Source organism: Phyllobates terribilis, unplaced genomic scaffold, assembly GCF_046119375.1.
Source record: "Phyllobates terribilis strain yellow unplaced genomic scaffold, ASM4611937v1 Scaffold_1__5_contigs__length_1240528914, whole genome shotgun sequence".
Taxonomy (NCBI): domain Eukaryota; kingdom Metazoa; phylum Chordata; class Amphibia; order Anura; family Dendrobatidae; genus Phyllobates; species Phyllobates terribilis.
In genome coordinates this window covers 939,220,257-939,244,702 of record NW_027362761.1, presented here as the reverse complement: position 1 = coordinate 939,244,702, position 24,446 = coordinate 939,220,257, and positions in this window count along the sequence as shown.

Genomic DNA, 24,446 nt, shown 5'->3' with positions numbered 1-24,446 from the left:
CTGTGCTAATCAGCTGAGCGAACTCTGGCATAGGCAGGTCACGGAGAGAGCAGCTAGAGAGCATGTGGAGCCTGCCTAAGCAACCTGTGCTAATCAGTAGTGTTGAGCCACCCCCGTAGTGTTCGAGTTCGGTTCGGTTCGTCGAACACCCGTGTGTTCGCCGAACTGTTCGTTGAACTGTTCGTCGAACACCTTCGAACACCGTTAAAACCAAATGGCAGGCAAACAAAAACACATAGAAACACATAGAAAACACCTTCAAAGGTGTCCAAAAGCTGACAAACTGCTCAGAAGACACAACTAACACATGGAAAAGTGACAAGTACATATAGTCATGCGAAAAGAAAAGAGGTGGAGGAGTAAAAGGAGGGGGAGACACAGATATAGGCATGTCATGCACTTCTAAAATCCAAAAAGTGAGAAGCCGAGACGGCCAGTCCGCTCCTGCCCGTGCCACCTCCGTGTCGCCGGGTTTGTGCCAGAGCCGCGGTGAACCCTGACGGCCAGCCCCCCTCTCCCAATACTGGTGCCTGTCCGCTGGTGGGTCGAGAGAGCCCCCCTGTGGTGGAGGCAGCTCTAAGCTTTTTAATTTAAATTGTCCCTCTAATTTGAATGAATACACTTTAAATCCATTTACAAGGATCTATTGGAGGGCAAGTCTCATGCCAGCAGCCGCGTAATTCCAGCTCCAGTAGCGTCCACTAAAGCTGCTGCAGTTAAAAAGCTTTTATAAGGATCGAGCTCGGCTGTCCACCGCAAGGCATCCTAGTGCCAGTCCCAGCCCCTATGCCTTGGGGTGCCTCCTGATGCTCTTCACTGAGTATCCCGTGGTCCCGAAGCATTTCCTTTGAAAAAATTAAGTGTCCAAACTACAGGTGGTGTAGCTTGCTTAACAGCCGGGATAATCCGCTGACTAGCAGACACTGCTACTAGGCACAAAGTATTTCCTGGGCTAGATGCAGTTAAAAATTTGTAAGTAGATACTCTCGTTGGATGCTGAGAAAGCATTCCATAGAGTCTCCTGGCACGCCATATATGATTCTCTTAAAAAGCTTGGGGTAGGGGTCTAGGGGACCCTTTTATAGCCAAAATCACGGCCCTGTATCACAATACGTCACCTAGGCTGAAGATAAATGGAACTGTAGCACCGAGGGCTCGGTTGCTACAGACGTATTGCACCTCACCCAGAGGTGTGATATCTCACTCTCAGATAAGGATGGAGTGTGGATCAGGACCCGACACCTGCATGCATTACACCACATTGCCGTGGGGCAGGGCGACCAATATGCCCCTGAGATGGGCACGACAGTCCCTGTCCCTGGCTGGAGTGGGGGGAGGGAACACTGAGGAAGGGGAACCCTGCAGTGCAGGAGCAGGGAGGAAGCAGTTCCTGGGTGCATTGAGAAGGGAGTATAAAAGGTGGGCACCATCTTAGTTCAGTGCAGAGAAGTCTGAGCAGAAGTGGCAGGGAGCAGGGGCTCTGCATGAGCTCTGCTCCGGAGGCGGGCCTAGTAACAGAGGCCCAGGCCTGCAAGAGGGAGAAGGAAGGAAGAGGAGCGGAGAAGGCTCCAGGAACGAGGAATGAATGGATCCCAGGGGTGCGGACGGGCGAGTCGCCACCTCACGCCCGAATCCACCTGCGTGGAGGGGTCAGGCCAAAGGGGGAGACCGGTCCCCGAACTAGTGGAGGCAGGAAACGACCCTCAGCTAGAAACCGGAGGCTCTGACATTTTATGTGGCGCAGCCCCTTGCTCCACCCGCTAGGAAGGCACCACATAGGGTCAGGGAAACTGGCACCAAGTTTACCAAGAGGAGGCCCGAGGCAGCCGGACAGAAGTGTTGGTAAGAAAGGCCAGACAAAGGACACACAAAGGGGGTCCTGAGAAGCGCTCCAAAGTTATCTGGGAGTTGTCTGAGCCCCTCACCTGGTGAGCACAGTACGACGTGGGCAGCCGTTACCTGCAGACGTGGTCTGGATAATAAGAACTGTGAGTAAAGGCCCTGAACTGCATCACTGACTCCGTGTCGTTACTGCTGCTGCCCTGCACCATCACCCCCATCCTCCGCATACACTGCCCTGAGGCTATACTCCTCCCGTGGTGAGTTAAGCTACGCTTTGCTGCACCCACAACACCAGCCTTAGCGGTTTGCCCTGTAGCGGCGGTTCACTCTGACCGCAATCCACGGGTGGCGTAGTCGGACATTTAAACATCAAAACCACATAAATAGTTCCGCCACTGGTTTGACCGCCCTGAGCCACGGAACCGGATCGCCGCCACGAAGACTACAACCACCAGCATCCACCAGAAAGGGTCCGGCTCCGGGTGTCCCAAGGCCCAGGGGGTGCGTCAGAACATTTTCATCACCTTTCACAATCACCAATGGGACAAGGCAGGGATGTCCTCTGTCCCCTCTCTTATACATCCTAGTGATGGAGCACCTGCTCTCATCAATTCGCCATAACCCCAATATTAGGTGGATTGAGGTGGGAGGCACCGAGTACAAGTGCTCTCTATTTGCTGATGATGTCCTAGTATATATCACTCAATCACATATATCCATCCCTGCTGTTATGGCTGAAATAGATCACTTTGTTACATGGTAAAATTTTAAAATCAATGCAGCGAAGTCTGAGGCCCTCGATGTCTCCCTCCCTAAATCCATATAGGATTCCATCCAGTCCAACTTTCCCTTTGCCTGGCCCTTACAGGGTATCAAATACTTAGGAATTCCTATTCATAGAGACCTCTCCCATCTATGTTATCTTAATTTTGGGCCCTTTATTGAACAATTCCATACAGACCACGGTTGGCAAGTTAGAACTGTAAGATTCACTACGTGAACCACTGGTGTTTTGTGGAAAAGCACATGTACACCGCGTTCCAAATTATTATGCAAAAAGTGTTTAGGAGTGATAAGGGAAGAATTTGTTTGTTTGTCAGTTAAACTCATTGATGGTGATGTGTGTCAGGGCTCTTTATATCACTGTAAGCAATTGCAGACACCTGTGCTAATTAGTTTGGCAGGTGTGTCCAATGAAAGGCAAGACTACTTAAGAAGGCTCTCTCACATTATTAAGCAGCCTACATTTTCTGCCAAAATGGGAAAGAAAAAGGATGTGTCGGCTGCTGAGAAGCAACAAATTGTGGAGTGTTTAGGTCAAGGCATGACTACAATCAACATTGTGCGATGATCAGGATGAAGTGTCTTGGCAATCAAGAAGTATGTAGCTGATTCACAGTACACACGTGTGCGTGCTGATAAGGGCAAATTGAGGACTCTTTCCTACAGGCAATTACGTCAGGTTGAAAGAGCAGCGGCAAAAAAGCCTTGTCATAGCAGCAGACAAGTTTTTGAAGCTGCTTGTGCCTCCAACGTCCCCCGAACAACAAGATGCAGGGTCCTTCAGAGGTTTGCAGCTGTGCATACGCCATCCTGTCGACCTCCTCTATCCACTTCACACAAGCAGAAACGGCTCCAGTGGGCCAAACATTACATGAAGACTGATTTCAAAACTGTTTTGTTCACGGATGAGTGCCGTGCAGCGCTCGATGGTCCAGATGAATGGAGTGGAGGATGGCTGGTTGATGGACACCCCACGCAAACACGGCTACAGCGCCAACAAGGAGGAGGTGGAGTAATGTTTTGGGCTGGAATCATGGGGAGAGAGATTGTCGGCCCCTTTAGGATCCCTGAAGGCGCTAAAGATGAACTCCATAATGTATGTGGATTTTCTCAAACAGCACTTCCTGCCATGGTTCAAGAAGAAGAACCGTGTATTTCACAGCAAGATCATTTTTCTGCATGATAATGCACCATCTCATGCTGCACATAAAACATCTGCATCTCTGGCTGATATGGGCATAAAAGGGGACAAACTTATGGTGTGACCCCCATGCTCCCCTGACCTCTACCCCATTCAGAACCTTTGGAGCATCATTAAAAGGAGTGTCTATGATGGCGGGAGGCAGTTCACATCTAAGCAACAGCTCTGGGAGGGTATTCTGTCCTCATGCAAAACAATTGAAGCAGAAACCATCCAAAACCTGACAAATTCAATGGACGAGAGAGTTCAGAAGCTCCTTTCGAACAAGGGGTCCTATGTGAAAATGTAACATCACCTAGAATAAAGTTTTGAGTTGAAAACTGTTTGATTTCAGTTTCTAACAACCTGCTAATGCTTATAATTTCAAAAATGACCATTTTTTTGGTCTTTATTAAAATGAAAAGGTTGATCGAAAAGTTTGGGGGATCTAAGAGTGTGGCAACCCAGTAGTCATGATTACTTCGAATTCTGACAATATGAGGGTCATGCTGCAGGTAGTGCAGCAAGAAGGCACTTATGTGTCTTGCGCATCTCGGAGCCCCAAAATTATTTTCCGGGCTAGATGCAGCTAAAAATTATTTTTAATTTTAAATCTGGTGAAGCTTATTATAGATGGCCTAATAGGATCAGTGCTGCACACTGCTACAAAGCCCAAATTATTTTCCAGTCAAGATACAGATAAACATGATTAGTAATTTGAAAGCTTAAAACGGTTGGTAGGGTGATTTTAACCAATCATCAAGCTTTCACTCTCCCCAGGATGACACAGGGGTAGAAAAGTCGTTTCGGATCCATGATTTGTTCATCTTTATGAACGTGAGTCTGTCTACATTATCAGTGGAGAGCCGCGTGCGCTTATCTGTCAGCACACCACCAGCAGCGCTGAACACACGTTCAGACAGAACGCTGGCTGCGGGGCATGACAAGATCTCCAAGGCGTAAGTGGCTAGCTCCGGCCATTTATCCAGATTGGAAGCCCAAAAAGAGCAAGGGTCCAGTGACACAGTCGTGGCTTCAATGTTTACTTGGAGATACTCCTGTACCATCGTCTCTAGGCGTTGACTATGTGTCAGACTTCTTGTCTCCTGTGGCCTTGCAAAGGATGGGCTAAAAAAGTGGTGAAATGATTCCGCAAAATTGATGTTACCAGCAGATACTGTGGTTCTGTTACGGTTTGAGTGCTGAACACTTGACGGTCCCACGGTTGGCAAGTTGGAACTGTGAGATTCACTACGTGCACCACTGGTATTTTGTGGAAAAGCACATGTAAGATTCTGCAACAGTCTCTGCTGATACTCCTGCATGCGTGCATCCCTTTCTATGGCAGGAATAATTTCTGCAAATTTACTTTTGTACCGGGGATCTAACAGTGTGGCAACCCAGTAGTCAGGATTATTTCTAATTCTCACAATTCGAGGGTCATGTTGCAGGTAGTGCAGCAAGAAGGCACTCATGTGTGTTGCGCATCCAGGAGCACCAAGTCCCTGTTGTGTTGGTGGCGAGGTAACAATCATGCTTCCTTCCTCTGTCCTCTCCCCCCAACCTCGCAAAACAGAAATGTGATCAAGGTCTCCCTCATCTGATGAGTCTTCCATCAGTTCGTCCTCCACTTCTTCCTGGGCTCCTGCACCTTCCTCACTAGTTTGGCTGCTACCATGCGCCCTGGTAAAATCATCTCCCCCACCCTCACATGCCTGCCGCCTTGGTGCTGCCGACCGTCTGGACCTTGCAGATGTTAGCCCTTCCGCATACAACTCCTCCTCCTCTACTTCCTCCACCTCCTCTTGTGCCACCACCTGACTCCGAATTCTGTTTAACATGTGCTCCAGCATGAAAAATCACCGGAATAGTCATGCTGATAATGGCATCGTCAGCACTAAACATCTTCGTCGCCATTTCAAAACTGTGCAGAAGGGTGCATAGGTCCCTGATCTGAGACCACTCATCCAGCGTGATTTGCCCCACCTCTGAATCTCGTTGGCCCAGGCTATACGTCAGAACGTATTGCACCAGGGCTTGTCGGTGCTGCCACAGTCGCTGCAACATGTGCAGAGTTGAATTCCACCGGGTAGGCACATCGCATTTTAGCCGGTGAAGTGGCAGGCCCAACGACTTCTGTAGAGATGTAAGTCGCTGAGCTGCGGGATGCGAACGGCGGAAGTGAGCACACAGCGACCGTGCCCTCTGCAGAAGGCCATCTAGTCTGGGATAGTGGGCTAAAAATTGCTGGACAACCAGGTTCAACACGTGAGCCATACAAGGCACGTGTGTGACATTGCCCCGGCGAAGGGCCGCACCCAGGTTTGCAGCATTGTCGCACACGGCCTTCCCTGGTTTCAGGTCCAGTGGAGACAACCATTCATGAAATTGGTTCTCCAGAGCTGACCACAACTCCTCAGCTGTGTGACTCACATTTCCCAGACATTTCAATGTAAAAACCGCCTGATGACATTGAGCCCTACTGCCAGCATAGTAAGGAGGTGTGCAGGATCCCTTCTGCGCAGTTAGAAAGCTTGTGGCATGACCAGACAGGCTTTGGGTGCAGGTGGAAGACCGAGAGGAGGTTGAGGAGGCAGAAGCAGTGAAGGAACTTTGAGATAAAGAGGATTGACGCACAACTCGTGGGGACGGCAAGACTTGGACAGCAGCCCCTTGTCCTGCTGTCACCATAGTTACCCAGTGCCCAGTCAGCGACATGTAACGCCCCTGTCCATGCCTACTCGTCCAAGTGTCTGTGGTGAAATGCACCCTGTCACACACAGAGTTTCTCAAAGAAGCGGTGATGTTGTGTGCGACATGCTGGTGGAGCGCAGGCACACCTTTCTTTGAGAAGTAGTGCCGACTGGGCATCTGGTACTGGGGCACTGCGACGGACATAAGGTCTCGAAAATCCTCTGTGTCCACCAGGCGGAAAGGCAGCATTTCTGTAGCCAAGAGCTTGCAGATGGTGAAATTCAACCTCTTAGCTTTCTCATGGCTAGGAGGAAATGGTCTTTTACTTGTCCACATCTGAGGGACCGAGGGCTGGCTATTGTGCTTAGACGGGGTTGATAAGGGTGTCCCCGGCAAACTGCCGGTCTGTGAGGAAGATGCAGGCGGACATGTAAGGTTGCCTTGATCCAAAGGTGGTGCTATCGATGTCGGACAGCTCTCAAGACCAGCTGGTGTTACCACCTCCAAAGAAAATGATGACCTGCCAATCACGCTGGCTGTTGCGGGTAAAGAGGTGGCAGGTCTGCGCCCCAAAACAGGTGTGACTGCTGTCCCCCCAGTCACAGAGGATGAAGAGGCCGCGGATGCACAAGATATGGCAGACGGTGGTTGGCCCGGCCGGCTAGGCCGCATTGTAGCACACTGAGCTTCCCACTGCAACTTATGCTTCATGTCCATGTGCCGGTTCATGCATGAAGTACTCAAACTATGTATTTTTTGGCCTTTACTTAGCTTTTGCTGACAAATGTTACAGATAACATGAGTTGGGTCATCTTTATCGATCTGAAAAAATGCCCAGGCTATGCAAGGCTTAGCACCCATGCGACCTGAAGAGCCATCACGACTTGTGGTGAGAGGCAGAGTTGTGTTTGAGGATGCAGTTGTTGACGTGCTTCCAGTACTACGTCTCTGTCCAGGAAGGCGCAACCTGACCTCGTCGTCACTAACATCTTCCTCCACCTCCTCTGCTGACCTCATCTCTTGGCTGACTGTGGGTTGACAGTAAGTGGGATCTCCGACCTCATCATCATCACCCTGTGCGTTATCACACCCGTCGTCCTCAGAGCCAACCTGTTCCTGCCCTGACAAAAAACTAAAGTTGTCGCTCCAATCAGGTATTTGAGTCTTATCATCGTCTTCCTCATTGTCTCCACCAACAGGAGTTACAGTTTGGGAATGAGGGTCTACATTATGGTCAGAACCTTCTGCGTCTGGTCCTGGATCCGACTCATAAAGATTCTGGGCATCAGTGCAGATCATTTCCTCGTCTGGATTCACAGAAGCGCTGGAGTCGACCTCTGATTCCCAGGCTATAGTATGAGTAAACAGCTCTGCAGACACAACCATCTGTTCTACCTCATACTCAGACGGGCAGCTGGAGATTTGGGAGCTGTGAGGAAGCAAGTGCGATTTGGGTGACACCTTTGAGGACTGGAGTATTTGTGATGTTGAAGTTGATGTGGAGGAGAGCCCACTTAAAGGAGCACTTGATATCCGTTGAAGCACCTGCTGTTTTTGTGCCTCATCTGGAATTTGTAGCGATTGGCGTGGCCGTAAGAAAGGGATCTTATCACATTGTCCGCTAAAAGAAGTAGACATTTTAGTTTGGCTGGAAGATGGTCTTTCTTCTGCACCTACCCCACGGACACAACCTTTTTTCCCCTTCCCAACACGCCTATTCCCCTTTCCACCAGCAGCAGGCCTTTTTCCACTCATTTTGGTGGTTAACTAATTCACAACTCTGGAGTTGTTTGCACAAAAAAACAATGGATGGTAACCGAGCAGAGCTGAGTGGCCAAACTGTGGTATTAATCCAAAACTATTGGCTGGGTTAGATGCAGAAAAAAATTATTTTTAATTTGCAACCTGATGGAGGTCAGTATAGATGGACTAATAGACCAAGTCCCACACACCGCTAGAAGCCCAAATATTTTTTCAGAGCTAGATGCAGAAAATTTTTTTATTCAATTTGCAACCTGATGGAGGTCAGTATAGATGGACTAATAGACCAAGTCCCACACACTGCTAGAAGCCCAAATATTTTTTCAGAGCTAGATGCAGAAAAAAATTATTTTTAATTTGCAACCTGATGGAGGTCAGTATAGATGGACTAATAGACCAAGTCCCACACACCGCTAGAAGCCCAAATATTTTTTCAGAGCTAGATGCAGAAAAAAATTATATTCAATTTGCAACCTGCTGGAGGTCAGTATAGAAGGACTAATAGAACAAGTCCCACACACTGCTAGAAGCCCAAATATTTTTTCAGAGCTAAATGAAGAAAAAAATTATTTTTAATTTGCAACCTGATGGAGGTCAGTATAGATGGACTAATAGACCAAGTCCCACACACTGCTAGAAGCCCAAATATTTTTTCAGAGCTAGATGCAGAAAAAAATATTTTTAATTTGCAACCTGATGGAGGTCAGTATAGATGGACTAATAGAACAAGTCCCACACGCTGCTAGAAGCCCAAATATTTTTTCAGAGATAAATGAAGAAAAAAATTATTTTTAATTTGCAACCTGATGGAGGTCAGTATAGATGGACTAATAGACCAAGTCCCACACACTGCTAGAAGTCCAAATATTTTTTCAGAGCTAGATGCAGAAAAAAATTATTTTTAATTTGCAACCTGATGGAGGTCAGTATAGATGGACTAATAGACCAAGTCCCACACACCGCTAGAAGCCCAAATATTTTTTCAGAGCTAGATGCAGAAAATTTTTTTATTCAATTTGCAACCTGATGGAGGTCAGTATAGACGGACTAATAGACCAAGTCCCACACACTGCTAGAAGCCCAAATATTTTTTCAGAGCTAGATGCAGAAAAAAATTATTTTTAATTTGCAACCTGATGGAGGTCAGTATAGATGGACTAATAGACCAAGTCCCACACACTGCTAGAAGCCCAAATATTTTTTCAGAGCTAGATGCAGAAAAAAATTATTTTTAATTTGCAACCTGATGGAGGTCAGTATAGATGGACTAATAGACCAAGTCCCACACAGTGCTAGAAGCCCAAATATTTTTTCAGAGCTAGATGCAGAAAAAAATTATTTTTAATTTGCAACCTGATGGAGGTCAGTATAGATGGACTAATAGACCAAGTCCCACACACTGCTAGAAGCCCAAATATTTTTTCAGAGCTAGATGCAGAAAAAAATTATTTTTAATTTGCAACCTGATGGAGGTCAGTATAGATGGACTAATAGACCAAGTCCCACACACCGCTAGAAGCCCAAATATTTTTTCAGAGCTAGATGAAGAAAAAAATTATATTCAATTTGCAACCTGCTGGAGGTCAGTATAGAAGGACTAATAGAACAAGTCCCACACACTGCTAGAAGCCCAAATATTTTTTCAGAGCTAAATGAAGAAAAAAATTATTTTTAATTTGCAACCTGATGGAGGTCAGTATAGATGGACTAATAGACCAAGTCCCACACACTGCTAGAAGCCCAAATATTTTTTCAGAGCTAGATGCAGAAAAAAATTATTTTTAATTTGCAACCTGATGGAGGTCAGTATAGATGGACTAATAGACCAAGTCCCACACACCGCTAGAAGCCCAAATATTTTTTCAGAGCTAGATGCAGAAATTTTTTTTATTCAATTTGCAACCTGATGGAGGTCAGTATAGATGGACTAATAGACCAAGTCCCACACACTGCTAGATGCCCAAATATTTTTTCAGAGCTAGATGCAGAAAAAAAATATTTTTAATTTGCAACCTGATGGAGGTCAGTATAGATGGACTAATAGACCAAGTCCCACACACTGCTAGAAGCCCAAATATTTTTTCAGAGCTAGATGCAGAAAAAAAATATTTTTAATTTGCAACCTGATGGAGGTCAGTATAGATGGACTAATAGAACAAGTCCCACACGCTGCTAGAAGCCCAAATATTTTTTCAGAGATAAATGAAGAAAAAAATTATTTTTAATTTGCAACCTGATGGAGGTCAGTATAGATGGACTAATAGACCAAGTCCCACACAGTGCTAGAAGCCCAAATATTTTTTCAGAGCTAGATGCAGAAAAAAATTATTTTTAATTTGCAACCTGATGGAGGTCAGTATAGATGGACTAATAGACCAAGTCCCACACACCGCTAGAAGCCCAAATATTTTTTCAGAGCTAGATGCAGAAAAAAATTATATTCAATTTGCAACCTGCTGGAGGTCAGTATAGAAGGACTAATAGAACAAGTCCCACACACTGCTAGAAGCCCAAATATTTTTTCAGAGCTAAATGAAGAAAAAAATTATTTTTAATTTGCAACCTGATGGAGGTCAGTATAGATGGACTAATAGACCAAGTCCCACACACTGCTAGAAGCCCAAATATTTTTTCAGAGCTAGATGCAGAAAAAAATTATATTCAGTTTGCAACCTGATGGAGGTCAGTATAGATGGACTAATAGAATGATGCTATGCCCAAAAGATTTTACTTCACTAGGTGCAGTAAAAAAATTGGTATTCTATACACAGGTGGTATATTTTGCAACACAGATAGGCTACTCCACTGACTAACACACTCTGCAATAGGCCAAAAAGGATTAGCTTTGCTAGATTCAGCCAAATGCTGTGAAAAAAACTTGCACAGCACTGGCACAGACCTGCCTGGCAAAAACTGATAGGAACTGATGTAACCTAGTCCTGAAAAGGACTCCAATTACAATTAGTCTTTACTCCCACAATCTATCTATTTAAGAGCACAGACCTGCTTGATAAAAGTCGTAGGAAATGCTGTAACCTAGTCCTTAAAAGGACTGCAATCACAACTATTCCCTACTCCCAAGCTATCTGTATATTTGTGCGAAAATTGGCTTGAAATTAACAAGGTATAGCGCACACAGCAACAGCGGTGCCGTCTAACACGCAGCTGCAGCAGTGAGAAAATGGTGGCGACGGGGAAAATGGCTTGGTCTTATAGGGCAAGGACATGTGACATACACTGCCAATCACACATGCCCTTGCTTGTGTGAAAAAAAGCACTTCGCTCCGTGTGTGCGCTGCTGATAGGCTGACAGATTGCACCTCCCCACTGCAAATGCGGGAAAGAGAAAAAAAAATGGAGATCTTCATTGTTCCTGCAGAGATCCATCCCCTGCCCCTCCCCCCGCCCCGCTGTACACTCAAACTGCGTATTAACATTAATTTTCATCATTACTGAGAAAAAATCCAGTTATGATTTTGGTGCACGAACAGTTATCGAACATAACCTCGAACAGCCGAATTTTTCTCAAATTGTTCGTGTTCGCCGACCGGCTCGAACACCGCCCAAAACAGCTCGAATTTGAGATTGGCGAACAGTTCGAGTAGAACAACGCTCATCTCTACTAATCAGCCGAGCGAGCTCTGGCATCGGCAGGTCACGGAGAGAACAACTAAGCATCCACACAAGAACACAACCTAAGCTCAAATGATCAGAGCGCGCCGCCATGCTTGTGGGCGTCCTATTTAAAGACTAAGCCCTGCCTACCGTCACATTATTGGTCGCACTACTGATGACGTCACCCGCGACCAATCAGGAGGTGCCAGGTCACCGGATCAGCTGATACCAAACGACCAATAACGGTCCGCCATGTCACGGGCATGCTCTGTGACAGCCCTGTTCCCCTCCACAACCTATGCTTAACACTACTAGGAACAAAGACCCAAGTGACAACCAGTACACCTCGTGCACTGGCTAGGTGTTGAGACCGATGGTGATGCAAAGCAGCATCTGCTCTGGCTGGACCATAATGAGAGACCACAGACTCCACTGGTGACTCTGACCCAATTTCAGGTCCAGCAGACTCATAACAGAAATGTATCTATATTGTATATTTATAGAAATTTGAGTATATAGTTGTGCTTAAAAGTTTACATACCACGGCAGAATTTTTTCTTTCTTGGCATTGTTTCAGAGAATATGAATGATAACAAAAAAACTTTTTCTTCACTCATGGTTATTGGTTGGGTGAAGTCATTTATTGTCAAACTACTGTGTTTCTCTTTTTAAATCTTAATGACAACCTAAAACATCCAAATGACTCTGATCAAAAGTTCACATACCCCAGTTCTTAACATCGTGTATTGACCCCTCTAACATCAATGACAGCTTAAAGTCTTTTGTGGTAGTTGTGGATGAGGTTCTTTATTTTCTCAAATTGTAAAGCTGCCCATTCTTCTTGGTAAAAAGCCTCCAGTTTCTGTCTAGCATGAACTGTGCGTTTGAGATCTCCCCAGAGTGGCTCAATGATATTGAGTTCAGGAGACTGAGATGGCCACTCCAGAACCTTCACTTTGTCCAGCTGTTGACAATGACAGGTCAACTTGGCCTTGTGTTTTGGATCGTTGTCATGTTGGAACGTCCAAGTAAGTCCCATGTGCAGCTTCCAGGCTGATGAGTGCAAATTTGCCTCCAGTATTTGCTGATAAATGCTGCATTCATCTTTCCTTCAACTTTTACCAAGTTTCCTGTGCCTTTGTATCTCACACATCCCCAAAACATCAGCGATCCACCTCAGTACTTTACTGTAGGAATGGTGTACCTTTCATAATAGGCCTTCTTGACCTCTCTCCAAATGTAACATTTATTGTTGTGGCCAAAAAGTAAAATTTTGGTCTCATCACTCCAAATTGAATTGTTCCAGAAGTTTTGAGGCTTGTCTTTGTGCTGTATTGTAAGCGAGATACTTTGTGTCATTTGCTCAGTAATGGCTTTCTTCTGGCGACTTGACCATGCAGCTCATTTTTCTTCAAGTGCCTCCTTGTTGTGCATCTTGAAATAGCCACAACAATAGTTTTCAGAGAGTCCTGAATTTCAGCTGATGTTATTTGTGGGTTTTTCTTTGCTTCCCGAACTATGTTCATGGCAGTTGGGGCCGAATTTCTTTTTGGTCTACCTGACCGTGGTTTAGTTTTTACAGAGCCCCTGATTTCCATTTGTTAATCACATGAACGCTGCTGACTGGCATTATCAATTCCTTGAATATCTTTTTGTATCCTCTACCTGTGCTATACAGTTCAACTACCTTTTCCTGTAGCTCCATTGACAATTCTTTTGCTTTCCCCATGACTCACAATTAGTGTTGAGCCACCCCCGTAGTGTTCGAGTTCAGTTCGGTTCGTCGAACACCCGTGTGTTCGCCGAACTGTTCGTCGAACTGTTCGTCGAACACCTTCGAACACCGTTAAAAGCAATGGCAGGCAAACAAAAACACATAGAAACACATAGAAAACACCTTCAAAGGTGTCCAAAAGCTGACAAACTGCTCAGAAGACACAACTAACACATGGAAAAGTGACAAGTACATATAGTCATGCGAAAAGAAAAGAGGTGGAGGAGTAAAAGGAGGGGGAGACACAGATATAGGCATGTCATGCCCTTCTAAAATCCAAAAAGTGAGAAGCCGACACGTTCAGTCTGCTCCTGCCCGTGCCACCTCCGTGTCGCCGGGTTTGTGCCAGAGCCGCGGTTAACCCTGACGGCCAACCCCCTCTCCCAATACTGGTGCCTGTCCGCTGGTGGGTCGAGCAAGCCCCCCTGTGGTGGAGGCAGCTCTAAGCTTTTTAATTTAAATTGTCTCTCTAATTTGAATAAATACACTTTAAATCCATTTACAAGGATCTATTGGAGGGCAAGTCTCATGCCAGCAGCCGCGTAATTCCAGCTCCAGTAGCGTCCACTAAAGCTGCTGCAGTTAAAAAGCTTTTATAAGGATCGAGATTGGCTGTCCACCGCAAGGCATCCTACTGCCAGTCCGAGCCCCTATGCCTTGGGGTGCCTCCTGATGCTCTTCACTGAGTATCCCGTGGTCCCGAAGCATTTCCTTTGAAAAAATGAAGTGTCCAAACTACAGGTGGTGTAGCTTGCTTAACAGCCGGGATAATCCGCTGACTAGCAGACCCTGCTACTAGGCACAAAGTATTTCCTGGGCTAGATGCAGTTAAAAATTTGTAATTAGATACTCTCGTTGGATGCTGAGAAAGCATTCCATAGAGTCTCCTGGCACGCCATATATGATTCTCTTAAAAAGCTTGGGGTAGGGGTCTAGGGGACCCTTTTATAGCCAAAATCACGGCCCTGTATCGCAATACGTCACCTAGGCTGAAGATAAATGGAACTGTAGCACCCTGAGGGCTCGGTTGCTACAGAGGTATTGCACCTCACCCAGAGGTGTGATATCTCACTCTCAGGTAAGGATGTAGTGTGGATCAGGACCCGACACCTGCATGCATTACACCACATTGCCGTGGGGCAGGGCGACCAATATGCCCCTGAGATGGGCACGACAGTCCCTGTCCCTGGCTGGAGTGGGGGGAGGGAACACTGAGGAAGGGGAACCCTGTAGTGCAGGAGCAGGGAGGAAGCAGTTCCTGGGTGCATTGAGAAGGGAGTATAAAAGGTGGGCACCATCTTAGTTCAGTGCAGAGAAGTCTGAGCAGAAGTGGCAGGGAGCAGGGGCTCTGCATGAGCTCTGCTCCGGAGGCGGGCCTAGTAACAGAGGCCCAGGCCTGGAAGAGGGAGAAGGAAGGAAGAGGAGCGGAGAAGGCTCCAGGAATGAGGAACGAAGGGATCCCAGGGGTGCGGACGGGCGAGTCGCCACCGCACGCCCGAATCCACCTGCGTGGAGGGGTCAGGCCAAAGGGGGAGACCGGTCCCCGAAACTAGTGGAGGCAGGAAACGACCCTCAGCTAGAAACAGGAGGCTGTGACATTTTATGTGGCGCAGCCCCTCGCTACACCCGCTAGGAAGGCACCAAATAGGGTCAGGGAAACTGGCGTCAAGTTTACCAAGAAGAGGCCCGAGGCAGTCAGACAGAAGGGTTGGTAAGAAAGGCCAGACAAAGGACACACAAAGGGGGTCCTGTGAAGCACTCCAAAGTTATCTGGGAGTTGTCTGAGCCCCTCACCTGGTGAGCACAGTACGACGTGGGCAGCCGTTACCTGCAGACGTGGTCTGGATAATAAGAACTGTGAGTAAAGGCCCTGGACTGCATCACTGACTCCGTGTCATTACTGCTGCTGCCCTGCACCATCGCCCCCATCCTCCGCATACACTGCCCTGAGGCTATACTCCTCCCGTGGGGAGTTATGCTACGCTCTGCTGCACCCACAACACCAGCCTCAGCGGTCTGCCCTGGAGCGGCGGTTCACTCTGACCGCAATCCACGGGTGGCGTAGTCGGACATTTAAACATCAAAACCACATAAATAGTTCCGCCACTGGTTTGACCGCCCTGAGCCACGGAACCGGGTTGCCGCCACGGAGACTACAACCACCAGCATCCACCAAAAAGGGTCCGGCTCCGGGTGTCCCAAGGCCCAGTGGGCGCGTCAGAACATTTTCATCACCTTTCACAATCACCAATGGGACAAGGCAGGGATGTTCTCTGTCCCCTCTCTTATACATCCTAGTGACGGAGCACCTGCTCTCATCAATTCGCCATAACCCCAATATTAGGTGGATTGAGGTGGGAGGCACCGAGTACAAGTGCTCTCTATTTGCTGATGATGTCCTAGTATATATCACTCAATCACATATATCCATCCATGCTGTTATGGCTGAAATAGATCACTTTGTTACATGGTCAAATTTTAAAATCAATGCAGCGAAGTCTGAGGCCCTCGATGTCTCCCTCCCCAAATCCATATAGGATTCCATCCAGTCCAACTTTCCCTTTGCCTGGCCCTCACAGGGTATCAAATACTTAGGAATTCCTATTCATAGAGACCTCTACCATCTATGTTATCTTAATTTTGGGCCCTTTATTGAAAAACTCCATATAGACCACGGTTGGCAAGTTAGAACTGTAAGATTCACTACGTGAACCACTGGTGTTTTGTGGAAAAGCACATGTAAGATTCTGCAACAGTCTCTGCTGATACTCCTGCATGCGTGCATCCCTTTCTATGGCAGGAATAATTTCTGCAAATTTACTTTTGTACCGGGGATCTAACAGTGTGGCAACCCAGTAGTCAGGATTATTTCTAATTCTCACAATTCGAGGGTCATGTTGCAGGTAGTGCAGCAAGAAGGCACTCATGTGTGTTGCGCATCCAGGAGCACCAAGTCCCTGTTGTGTTGGTGGCGAGGTAACAATCATGCTTCCTTCCTCTGTCCTCTCCCCCCAACCTCGCACAACAGAAATGTGATCAAGGTCTCCCTCATCTGATGAGTCTTCCATCAGTTCGTCCTCCACTTCTTCCTGGGCTCCTACACCTTTCTCACTAGTTTGGCTGCTACCATGCGCCCTGGTAAAACCATCTCCCCCACCCTCACATGCCTGCCGCCTTGGTGCTGCCGACCGTCTGGACCTTGCAGATGTTAGCCCTTCCGCATACAACTCCTCCTCCTCTACTTCCTCCACCTCCTCTTGTGCCACCACCTGACTCCGAATTCTGTTTAACATGTGCTCCAGCATGTAAATCACCGGAATAGTCATGCTGATAATGGCATCGTCAGCACTAAACATCTTCGTCGCCATTTCAAAACTGTGCAGAAGGGTGCATAGGTCCCTGATCTGAGACCACTCCTCCAGCGTGATTTGCCCCACCTCTGGATCTCATTGGCCCAGGCTATACGTCAGAACGTATTGCACCAGGGCTTGTCAGTGCTGCCACAGTCGCTGCAACATGTGCAGAGTTGAATTCCACCGGGTAGGCACATCGCATTTTAGCCGGTGAAGTGGCAGGCCCAACGACTTCTGTAGAGATGTAAGTCGCTGAGCTGCGGGATGCGAACGGCGAAAGTGAGCACACAGCGACCGTGCCCTCTGCAGAAGGCCATCTAGTCTGGGATAGTGGGCTAAAAATTGCTGGACAACCAGGTTCAACACGTGAGCCATACAAGGCACGTGTGTGACATTGCCCCGGCGAAGCGCCGCACCCAGGTTTGCAGCATTGTCGCACACGGACTTCCCTGGTTTCAGGTCCAGTGGAGACAACCATTCATGAAATTGGTTCTCCAGAGCTGACCACAACTCCTCAGCTGTGTGACTCACATTTCCCAGACATTTCAATGTAAAAACCTCCTGATGACGTTGAGCCCTACTGCCAGCATAGTAAGGAGGTGTGCAGGATCCCTTCTGCGCAGTTAGAAAGCTTGTGGCATGACCAGACAGGCTTTGGGTGCAGGTGGAAGACCGAGAGGAGGTTGAGGAGGCAGAAGCAGTGGAGGAACTTTGACATAAAGAGGATTGACGTACAACTCGTGGGGACGGCAAGACTTGGACAGCAGCCCCTTGTCCTGCTGTCACCATAGTTACCCAGTGCCCAGTCAGCGACATGTAACGCCCCTGTCCATGCCTACTCGTCCAAGTGTCTGTGGTGAAATGCACCCTGTCACACACAGAGTTTCTCAAAGAAGCGGTGATGTTGTGTGCGACATGCTGGTGGAGCGCAGGCACACCTTTCTTTGAGAAGTAGTGCCGACTGGGCATCTGGTACTGGGGCACTGCGACGGACATAAGGTCTCGAAAATCCTCTGTGTCTACCAGGCGGAAAGGCAGCATTTCTGTAGCCAAGAACTTGCAGATGGTGAAATTCAACCTCTTAGCTTTCTCATGGCTAGGAGGAAGTGGTCTTTTACTTGTCCACATCTGAGGGACCGAGGGCTGGCTATTGTGCTTAGACGGGGTTGATAAGGGTGTCCCCGGCAAACTGCCGGTCTGTGAGGAGGATGCAGGCGGACATGTTAGGTTGCCTTGATCCAAAGTTGGTGCTATCGATGTCGGACAGCGCTCAACACCAGCTGGTGTTACCACCTCCAAAGAAAATGATGACCTGCCAATCACGCTGGCTGTTGCGGGTAAAGAGGTGGCAGGTCTGCGCCCAAAACAGGTGTGACTGCTGGCCCCCCAGTCACAGAGGATGAAGTGGCCACGGATGCACAAGATATGGCAGACGGTGGTTGGCCCGGCCGGCTAGGCCGCATTGTAGCACACTGAGCTTCCCACTGCAACTTATGCTTCATGTCCATGTGCCGGTGCATGCATGAAGTACTCAAACTATGTATTTTTTGGCCTCTACTTAGCTTTTGCTGACAAATGTTACAGATAACACGAGTTGGGTCATCTTTATCGATCTGAAAAAATGCCCAGGCTATGCAAGGCTTAGCACCCATGCGACCTGAAGAGCCACCACGACTTGTGGTGAGAGGCAGAGTTGTGTTTGAGGATGCAGTTGTTGACGTGCTTCCAGTACTACGTCTCTGTCCAGGAAGGCGCAACCTGACCTCGTCTTCACTAGCATCTTCCTCCACCTCCTCTGCTGACCTCATCTCTTGGCTGACTGTGGGTTGACAGTAAGTGGGATCTCCAACCTCATCATCATCACCCTGTGCGTTATCACACCCGTCGTCCTCAGAGCCAACCTGTTCCTGCCCTGACAAAAAACTAAAGTTGTCGCTCCAATCAGGTATTTGAGTCTTATCATCGTCTTCCTCATTGTCTCCACCAACAGGAGTTACAGTTTGGGAATCAGGGTCTACATTATGGTCAGAACCTTCTGCGTCTGGTCCTGGATCCGACTCATAAAGATTCTGGGCATCAGTGCAGATCATTTCCTCGTCTGGATTCACAGAAGCGCTGGAGTCGACCTCTGATTCCCAGGCTATAGTATGAGTAAACAGCTCTGCAGACTCAACCATCTGTTCTACCTCATACTCAGACGGGCAGCTGGAGATTTGGGAGCTGTGAGGAAGCAAGTGCGATTGGGGTGACACCTTTGAGGACTGGAGTATTTGTGATGTTGAAGTTGATGTGGAGGAGAGCCCACTTAAAGGAGCACTTGATATCCGTTGAAGCACCTGCTGTTTTTGTGCCTCATCTGGAATTTGTAGCGATTGGCGTGGCCGTAAGAAAGGGATCTTATCACATTGTCCGCTAAAAGAAGTAGACATTTTAGTTTGGCTGGAAGATGGTCTTTCTTCTGCAGATGTTACTGTTGCTTTAACACCCACCCCACAGACACAACCTTTTTTCCCCTTCCCAACACGCCTATTCCCCTTTCCACCAGCAGCAGGCCTTTTTCCACTCATTTTGGTGGTTAATTAATTAACAACTCTGGAGTTGTTTGCACAAAAAAACAATGGATGGGAACCGAGCAGAGCTGAGTGGCCAAACTGTGGTATTAGGCCAAAACTATTGGCTGGGTTAGATGCAGAAAAAAATTATATTCAATTTGCAACCTGATGGAGGTCAGTATAGATGGACTAATAGAGAAAGTACCACACACTGCTAGAAGGCCAAATATTTTTTCAGAGCTAGATGCAGATAAAAATTATTTTTAATTTGCAACCTGATGGAGGTCAGTATAGATGGACTAATAGAGAAAGTCCCACACACTGCTAGAAGGCCAAATATTTTTTCAGAGGTAGATGCAGAAAAAAATATATTCAGTTTGCAACCTGATGGAGGTCTGTATAGATGGATTAATAGAACAAGTCCCACACACAGCTAGAAGCCCAATATTTTTTCAGAGGTAGATGCAGAAAAAAATATATTCAGTTTGCAACCTGATGGAGGTCAGTATAGATGGACTAATACAACAAGTCCCACACACAGCTAGAAGCCCAATATTTTTTCAGAGGTAGATGCAGAAAAAAATATATTCAGTTTGCAACCTGATGGAGGTCTGTATAGATGGATTAATAGAACAGGTCCCACACACAGCTAGAAGCCCAATATTTTTTCAGAGGTAGATGCAGAAAAAAATATATTCAGTTTGCAACCTGATGGAGGTCAGTATAGATGGACTAATACAACAAGTCCCACACACAGCTAGAAGCCCAATATTTTTTCAGATGTAGATGCAGAAAAAAATATATTCAGTTTGCAACCTGATGGAGGTCTGTATAGATGGATTAATAGAACAAGTCCCACACACAGCTAGAAGCCCAATATTTTTTCAGAGGTAGATGCAGAAAAAAATATATTCAGTTTGCAACCTGATGGAGGTCAGTATAGATGGACTAATACAACATGTCCCACACACAGCTAGAAGCCCAATATTTTTTCAGAGGTAGATGCAGAAAAAAATATATTCAGTTTGCAACCTAATGGAGGTCTGTATAGATGGATTAATAGAACAAGTCCCACACACAGCTAGAAGCCCAATATTTTTTCAGAGGTAGATGCAGAAAAAAATATATTCAGTTTGCAACCTGATGGAGGTCAGTATAGATGGACTAATACAACAAGTCCCACACACAGCTAGAAGCCCAATATTTTTTCAGAGGTAGATGCAGAAAAAAATATATTCAGTTTGCAACCTGATGGAGGTCTGTATAGATGGATTAATAGAACAAGTCCCACACACAGCTAGAAGCCCAATATTTTTTCAGAAGTAGATGCAGAAAAAAATATATTCAGTTTGCAACCTGATGGAGGTCAGTATAGATGGACTAATACAACAAGTCCCACACACAGCTAGAAGCCCAATATTTTTTCAGAGGTAGATGCAGAAAAAAATATATTCATTTTGCAACCTGATGGAGGTCTGTATAGATGGACTAATACAACAAGTCCCACACACAGCTAGAAGCCCAATATTTTTTCAGAGGTAGATGCAGAAAAAAATATATTCAGTTTGCAACCTGAAGGAGGTCAGTATTGATGGACTAATACAACAAGTCCCACACACAGCTAGAAGCCCAATATTTTTTCAGAGGTAGATGCAGAAAAAAATATATTCAGTTTGCAACCTGATGGAGGTCTGTATAGATGGATTAATGGAACGAGTCCCACACACAGCTAGAAGCCCAATATTTTTTCAGAGGTAGATGAAGAAAAAAATATATGCAGTTTGCAACCTGATGGAGGTCAGTATAGATGGACTAATACAACAAGTCCCACACACAGCTAGAAGCCCAATATTTTTTCAGAGCTAGATGCAGAAAAAAATTATATTCAATTTGCAACCTGATGGAGGTCAGTATAGATGGACTAATAGAATGATGCGATGCCCAAAAGATTTTACTTCACTAGGTGCAGTAAAAAAATTGGTATTCTATACACAGGGGGTATATCTTGCAACACAGATAGGCTACTCCACTGACTAACACACTCTGCAATAGGCCAAAAAGGATTAGCTTTGCTAGATTCAGCCAAATGCTGTGAAAAAAACTTGCACAGCACTGGCACAGACCTGCCTGGCAAAAACTGATAGGAACTGATGTAACCTAGTCCTGAAAAGGACTCCAATTACAATTAGTCTTTACTCCCACAATCTATCTATTTAAGAGCACAGACCTGCCTGATAAAAGTCGTAGGAAATGCTGTAACCTAGTCCTTAAAAGGACTGCAATCACAACTATTCCCTACTCCCAAGCTATCTGTATATTTGTGCGAAAATTGGCTTGAAATTAACAAGGTATAGCGCACACAGCAACAGCGGTGCCGTCTAACACGCAGCTGCAGCAGTGAGAAAATGGTGGCGACGGGGAAAATGGCTTGGTCTTATAGGGCAAGGACATGTGACATACACTGCCAATGACACATGCCCTTGCTTGTGTGAAAAAAAGCACTTCGCTCCGTGTGTGCGCTGCTGATAGGCTGACAGATTGCACCTCCCCACTGTAAATGCGGTAAAGAGAAAAAAAAAATGGAGATCTTCATTGTTCCTGCAGAGATCCATCCCCTGCCCCTCCCCCCACCCCGCTGTACACTCAAACTGCATATTAACATTAATTTTCATCATTACTGAGAAAAAATCCAGTTATGATTTTGGTGCACGAGCAGTTATCGAACATAACCTCGAACAGCCGAATTTTTCTCAAATTGTTCGTGTTCGCCGAACGGCTCGAACACCGCCCAAAACAGCTCGAATTTGAGATTGGCGAACAGTTCGAGTAGAACAACGCTCATCTCTACTCACAATCCAGAAACATCAGTGGCTGGATGAAAGATGCAAGGGGTTAGATCAGGAGACCTTGGTGGCCATTCAACTGACCCACGATGATGTTTCTGTACCTCTTTTTTTCTGAGATATGCCCCCTTTTCCTTGTATAAATATCAAGTGAGCATTATTTTCATGAAGGTGGCAATAGAAGAATTGAGATTGAAGCCCCTTTTACAATAAGACTGGATTTATATGTGGTGAGTAGTGTTGAGCATTCCGATCCTGAAATATCGGGTATCGACCGATATTCGCGGTATCGGAGTTCCGATACTTTTAGAATATCGAATACCGGAATCGGAAGTTCCCATAATGCCTGCGCTCTGCAGTGTCTCTGAAGGATGACAAGCTGGATGGCAGCGCTCAGCTTACTGTACTTGTCATTTAGTGTTAAAGGATTTATTAAAAAAAATAATAGTGCTTTCCTGCACCGTCTCTTTAAAAAAGCCGGCCGGCAATTCAGCATCAGTACCCGACAATCTAGAATGGAAAGAATAGAGCATCACACATAGATTAGATAGATAGAAACATGTCAGTCACATATATAAGAAGAACAGTGATAGTGTTGATTACTGTACCTGTCATTTAGTGTTAAAATAAAGGATTTATTAAAAAAAAATTGGCGTGGGGTTCCCCGTAATTTTAGGCTCTAGCGGAGGTTAAGCAGACGGCTGGGGCAGATGTTTGAATCCTGAGAAGGGGGTAATACCCACAGAGCTTCCCAGGCTACTAATATCAGCCCCCAACTGAATACCTAGCCTTTACTAGCTATTAAAATGGGGGACCACCAAAAAAATGACGTTGGGTCACCCCTATTTTAATAACTAGAAAAGGCTAGGCAGACAGCTGGGGGCTGATATTAATAGCCCAGGAAGGGTGCTATGAATATTGGCCCCCTCCCAGGCTTGAAACACCAGCCGTCAGCCGCCCCAGAAATGGCGCATCTGCAGTGTCTCTGAAGGATGACATATGGATGGCAGCGTTCAGCTGCGATCAAGCCTGTCATCTCAATGCCATCCCAGCGTGGGAGAATTCTCCTGCTCAAGCGCTGAGCACAGGAGAATTCTCCCACGCTGTCAGTGACATGCATGAGGTGAGCTGAGTTCATGGGACTTGACCTCGGCTCATCTTTATGCCGTCACAGCCATACACTGAGGAGCGCAAGCATGCCTGCACTTCTCAGTGTCTGCGGCATGGCAATTTGGATGGCAGCTTTCGGCTGCGATCAAGCCTGTCATGTGAATGGAGCAGAACTGGAGCCGTGCTGGGAACCATGGAAAGGTAAGGATGGTGTTGGTTTATTATTTTACTTTTATTGCAGGAGATTGTTGGCTTCAGCAGGAATGGGCGTGATGGTAAGTATGGTTTAATTTAGAACAATAAAGAATTGTGTGTTTATTTCAATTAAAGGACTTTATTCTGGGTGTTTGTGTTTTTTTAAATTTGACTATAGGGTTTGTAATGGGGGTGTATTATAGACGCCTCTCCATTACTAACGTGGGCTTGTTGTCAGCTGGCATTACAAGCTGACATCAACCCCAGCCCTATTACCCCACTGCCACCGCTACAGGGCAGTGGGAAAGCGAGGCTAAGTGCCTGAATAGGCACATCCTATGGATGCGCCATTTCTGGGGGGCTGACGGCTGGTGTTTCTAGCCTGGGAGGTGGCCAATATTCATGGCACCCTTCCTGGGCTATTAATATCAGCCCCCAGCTGTCTGCCTAGCCTTTTCTAGCTATTAAAATAGGGGGGACCGCACGTCATTTTTTTTCGGGTCCCCCATTTTAATAGCTAGTAAAGGCTAGGTATTCAGCTGGGGGCTGATATTAGTAGCCTGGGAAGCTCCGTGGGTATTACTCCATTCCAAGGCTTCAAATATCAGGCCCAGCCGTCTGCTTAACCTCCGCTAGAGACTAAAATTACTGGGAACCCCACGCCAATTTTTTTTTTAATAAATCCTTTATTTTAACCCTAAATGACAAGTACATTAAGCAACACTGTCACTGTACTTCTTATAT